Consider the following 6,481-nt stretch of genomic DNA (forward strand, 5'->3'; position numbering starts at 1 on the left):
GAAAAACAAGAAACAACACAAAACAAGAAATCATCAAGATCAAACAAGAGGACTTATCAAGAACAACTTGAAGATCATGAAGAACACTATGAATGCATGGATTTTCGAAAAAAAAATGCAAGAAAAATTTTTAAAAGCATGCAATTGACACCAAACTTAAAAATTGACTCAAGACTCAAACAAGAAACACAAAATATTTTTGATTTTTATGATTTTCTAATTTTTTTGTATTTTTATTAATTTTTTCGAAAATAAAGTTTGTAAAAACGAAAAATAAAAGAAAAATTTTGAAAAAGATTTTTGAAAAGAAAATTACCTAATCTGAGCAACAAGATGAACCATCAATTGTCCATACTCGAACAATCCCTGGCAACGGCGCCAAAAACTTGGTGGACGAAATTGTGATCACTATGTTCTTCTATCTTTTGAGCTTTAGTATGAATATACCCTTAGGGCACTGTTTATTTTCTTTATTGGAATTCACAACTCCGTTCAACTAACCAGCAAGTGTACTGGGTCGTCCAAGTAATAACCTTACGTGAGTAAGGGTCGAATCCACAGAGATTGTTGGTATGAAGCAAGCTATGGTCACCTTGCAAATCTCAGTTAGGCAGATTAAAAAGATAATTGTGATTATTGGATTGTAAATAAAAAGGAATAATAAAAGGGATAGAAATACTTATGCAGATTCATTGGTAGGAATTTCAGATAAGCGGAATGGAGATGCTGTAGAGCTCTCGGACGCCTGCTCTCCCACTGCTTCTACTCAATCCTTCTTACTCCTTTCCATGGCAAGCTTTGTATAGGGGTTCACCATCAACTGTGGCTACTTTCATCCTCACGGGGAAATATCCTATGCGGCTGTCACTCGCACAGCTAACCAGTCTGGAGGCATCACCCATGGTTGATAACTACATCCCATCCTCGCAGTGAAAGCTAATGCTCACGCACTCTGTCACAGTACGGCCAATCACCGGTTGGTTCCCTCCCCTACTGGAATAGAATCCCTCTTTTGCGTCTGTCACTAACGCCCAGCAGGTTACAGGTTTGAAGCACGTCACAGTCATTCATTACCGGAATCCTACTCGGAACACCACAGACAAGGTTGGACTTTCCGGATTCCCAGAATCCTACTCGGAATACCACAGACAAGGTGAGACTTTCCGGATCCTCATAAATGCCGCCATCTATCTAGCTTATACCACGAAGATTCTGTTGGGGAATCTAAGAGATACACATTCAAGCTCTGTTGCATGTAGAACGGAAGTGGTTGTCAATCACGCGCGTTCATAAGTGAGAATGAAAATGATGGTTATTTAATCATCACATTCATCATGTTCTTGGGTACGAATGAATATTTTGGAATAAGAATAAGAGAGAGACCGAATAAAAGAAGATAGAATTGCATTGATACTTGAGGTACAGCAGAGCTCCACACCCTTAATCTATGGTGTGCAGAAACTCCACTGTTGAAAATACATAAGCAAGAGGTCCAGGCATGGCCGAATGGCCAGCCCCCCTAAACGTGATCAATAGTCTCTTAGGATGAAGAATAAAACAAAACTGAGACCAAAGATGTCTAATACATTAGTAAATCATCCTATTTATAATAAACTAGCTCCTAGGGTTTACATGAGTAAGTAATTGATGCATAAATCCACTTCCGGGGCCCACTTGGTGTGTGCTTGGGCTGAGCTTGATCAATACACGAGCAGAGGCTTCTCTTGGAGTTGAACTCTGAGTTATGACGTGTTTTGGGCGTTCAACTCCGGATAATGACGTTTTTCTGGCGTTTAACTCCAGACAGCAGCGTGTACTTGGCGTTCAACGCCAAGTTACGTCGTCATTCTTCGAATAAAGTATGGACTATTATATATTGCTGGAAAGCCCTGGATGTCTACTTTCCAACGCCGTTGAGAGCGCGCCAATTGGAGTTCTGTAGCTCCAGAAAATCCATTTCGAGTGCAGGGAGGTCAGAATCCAACAGCATCAGCAGTCCTTTTGTCAGCCTTTTTCAGAGTTTTGCTCAAATCCCTCAATTTCAGTCAGAATTTACCTGAAATCACAGAAAAACACACAAACTCATAGTAAAGTCCAGAAATGTGAATTTAACATAAAAACTAAGGAAAACATCCCTAAAAGTAGCTTAAACTTACTAAAAACTATATAAAAACAATGCCAAAAAGCGTATAAATTATCCGCTCATCAACATCATAGATTAAGGGTGTGGAGCTCTGCTGTACCTCAAGTTTCAATACAGTTACTATTACTTTCTATTCAATTCTCTTTTATTCTTATTCCAAGATATACGTTGCACAACACTTTGATGAATGTGATGATCCGTGACACTCATCATCATTCTCACTTATGAACGCGCGTGATTGACAACCACTTCCGTTCTACTCTAGGCCGGGCGCATATCTCTTAGATTCCCCAACAGAATCTTCATGGTATAAGCTAGATAGATGGTGGCATTCATGGGGATCCGGAAAGTCTAACCTTGTCTGTGGTATTCTGAGTAGGATTCCGGTATTGAATGACTGTGACGAGCTTCAAACTTTTGAAGGCTGGGCGTTAGTGACAAACGCAAAAGAATCAATGGATTCTACTCCAACCTGATTGAGAACCGACAGATGATTAGCCGTGCTGTGACAGAGCATTTGGACCATTTTCACTGAGAGGATGGGATGTAGCTATCAACAAGGGTGATGCCTCCAGACGATTAGCCGTGCAGTGACAGCGCATAGGACCATTTTCCCGAGAGGATTAAAAGTAGCCATTGATAATGGTGATGCCCTACATACAGCTTACCATGGAAAGGAGTAAGAAGAATTGGAAGAGCGAGTAGTGAAGTAGAGTTTCAAGAGGAGCACAGCATCTCCATACGCCTATCTGAAATTCCCACTCTTGATTTACATAAGTATTTCTATCCCTTTTTATTTTCTATTTATTCCATTAATCAAATTTAAACTAATAATCCAATTATCCTTGAATCGCCTGACTGAGATTTGCAAGGAGACCATAGCTTGCTTCATACCAACAATCTCTGTGGGATCGACCCTTACTCGCGTAAGGTTTATTAATTGGACGACCCAGTACACTTGCTGGTTAGTTGAACGGAGTTGTGAATTCAAATAAAGCCAATTATTAAATTTCATACAAGTACAAAGAGCATGTGATCACAATTTCGTCCACCACTCACTATCCTAAATGGCCTACCATTCTAATTATCCCTTATTTGCCACTTTGAACCTATATATCCCCTTTTATTCTCTATATTACCACATCACTAGCCTTAAGCGAAAAAACAAGTACTTTCCTTAATTGAATTTTTGGTTAGCTTAAGATAGAGATTGTGTGTCAACTAAGTGTGGGGAAATTGTGGGAACATAGGTTGATAGGAATGTGTTATATTTCTGCTTTATTTAAATATTAGGAATTTGGGTGCCTACTCATGTAAGACCAGAAAAATTAAAAATCCATATGCATTGATGTATTATGTTTGCTTTTAAAACAATTTCAATTAATTAAGTGAATAAGGGGACAAAATTACCCCAATGTCAAGTTTAAGGAAAGATTAATGCATATGTGATAAAATTAAAAGAAGGTTAATGCATTAGTATAAGATGAAAAAGTGGGGATTTTAGGTAGTTTGGCATAATTTTAAATGTTATATAGAGTGTGTATGTGTATAGGTGAGAGCTTAGGTTAGTCAAAGATTCAATTTATAGCTCACTCAGCCACACATATATCCTCACCTTTGCCTTAACCCCATTACAACCTTGAAAAGACCTCGTGATGTTTGCATTGGTATATTAAATATCTGTTGATTGGTTAGGTGAAGAACAAAGTTTAGAAAGCATGACTAGAGAATACTAGAGTGGATTACCCCATACACTTGAGTGATTAGAGTGCATATACACCACCAGTGAGGGTTCAACGCTTGATTCTATGTTCCCTGCTTTCATGAGCTATTTTCTTACAAGTTTAATTTGCTCTTATTGTATAATTTAAATTAGTGGAATTTGGTTTATGTTTGTCATGAAGAACTTGTTTACTTTTGACCAAGTAGATAGAAACATCTCAGCATATAGTTGCATTCATATACATAGGTTGCATTGCATAAGTCTTACTTTCCCTATTCACTCTTTTTGTCTCCTTGAGCTTAGCATAAGGACATGCTATTGTTTAAGTGTGGGGAGTTTGATAAACCACTATTTTATGGTTTATCTTGTGCTAATTTGGGTGGTTTTTATCAACTCTTTACTCACCTATTCATATGATTTGCATGATTTTACAATTCCTTCCCAATTTTATTCTATGGTTGAAAAACTTGCTTCCTAGACATTTAAATTATATATTTTTAATCCCCCTTTATACCATTTGATGCCGTGATCTGTGCGTTAAGTGTTCTCAAGCTTTATAGGGCAAGAATGGCTTAGAGGATGAAAAGAAAGCTTGCATAAATGGAAGGAACCCAAGGAAACAAAGAAGCTTACCAGCAAGGAGCGGTGCAGGCGCGCACCTAGCGCGCACGCGCACATCAGCGCATCCACACATCGACGCGCACATGCACCTGGCGCGGGCGCGCAACAAGCAAAAAGCACAATCGACGCGCGCGCACACCTGGCGCGCACACGTGACATGCGCGACCTACAGAAATCGCAGAAATCGCTGAGGGTGATTTCGGGCTAGCTTTAGACCCAATTTTTGGCTCAGAAACATAGACTAAAGCTAGAAAATAGCAGAGACTCAACATACATTCTCATTCTGCATAGTTTTAGTTTAGTTTTGGAGTCTAGAGAGAATTCTACTCCTTCCTCTAGGTTTTTTTCACATTGATAGTTTTAGAGTTTTAGTGATTTACTTTGGATATTAAGAAGATTCATTACCTCCATTGGAACTTCATCATTCTAGTTTGTTTCTCTATTCCTTTACTCTTTTATTGCCCATTGACTCTGTTTAGATAAGTATGTTCATGATTTTGGGATTTATTAATGCAAAGAACCATTTTTACTTTTAATTGATTTTTAGTTATTAATTATCATGTCTTCCTTTTGTTCCTCTCTTAATTCTGTGAAAGTTATATTCATGATAATAGAGTGGTTCCCTAACTTGATTGGGAGCTGATTAAAAGGAAAACCTTGAGTTGGAGTGCTCAAGTGTCAATATTAATTGGAAGTTGTTGGCTAATTCTCCTGTCTTTGACTCTAATCCTTTCTTAAGAAAGGATTAGGACGCAAGCGATAGGATTAGTTTGAGAGCTACTTGACTTTCCCTTATTATATAAGGGATAACTAAGTAGGATAACAACCCTTTTATTATTACACTTGGAAAAATTCAACAGGGATAGAACTTCCATTTAATCTTCTCCCAGTCAAGGCTTTTATTTGAATTACATAAATTCTCAATCATTTATTTCTCTATTTCTCAAACTCAAAAATTTCTTGGAAAACCTCTGATTAATAAAATAGCACCCTCTCTGCAACTCGTTGGGAGACGACTTGGGATTCATACTCCGAGTATTTTATTTCTAAATTTTGTGACAACCCCTTCTAATTATTAGAGAATAAATTAGAATCAATATTAGATCAATTAGTATCATTTATATTTATATAACATATCTGTATATTAATTATAGAATTGTGTAATTTTATTACTCTGATTCTTTTAGCACCTATATATACCCCTTGTATATTGTACTTTACACACAACTCTAAATAATACACAATCTTTTTCTCCAATTTAGTCTCTTGTTTCTAATATGGTATCAAGAGCATAGGTTTTTGTTTAGAAATTCGTCCATAGCCCTTTTGTTTTTCTCTTCCGGAAGTATTCTTTGTCCATGATTTTTGTTTCTTTTTTACGCTTTGGTCACCGCCCATGCCATCGTCTTCGTCTCGTCGTCACCAGTTCAACGAGTCCCAAAACGTCGCCAGAAGCTTCCTCACACTCCGCCACGCCCACCGGAATTTCTGACCGTCACCAGCTTCTTCTCCTTTCCAGATTCATTCCATGCCATCGAATTGGGCACTTGATCAACGGCCCAGATGCTCCCACGTGTTGCACTTATGCTTGTCCACCCGCGACCAGATCTGTTCTGACCTGTCAGACCCGTGCCTGGACCCGACCGGATCTGTTGGTTGATCCGTTCGTCCTGTCAGCACTGACGTGGTTCCTTCCTCCATTCATGTGTCGCCTTGTGGCACTCATCTGCTGACGTGGCTGTTGACGTGGCATTGACGGGGCAGACGGTGGAACCCTCCCTAAGATTTTTTGTGAGCTCTTTCCGATTCAGCCTTTCGATTTCTCATTTTCTGTTTTGAAATTACAGTTTTCTCTCCTCTATTTGATCTCTGTGTCTACTATTATGGAAACATCAGATGTTTTTGCTGCCACAGATAGAAAGGGTAAATTCTGTCGAAACTGTAACCGCTCTGGGCACCTTTTTCTGATTGTCCTTCTGTTGAATGTCGCACAT

Source organism: Arachis stenosperma, chromosome 6, assembly GCF_014773155.1.
Source record: "Arachis stenosperma cultivar V10309 chromosome 6, arast.V10309.gnm1.PFL2, whole genome shotgun sequence".
In the NCBI taxonomy this organism is placed as follows: domain Eukaryota; kingdom Viridiplantae; phylum Streptophyta; class Magnoliopsida; order Fabales; family Fabaceae; genus Arachis; species Arachis stenosperma.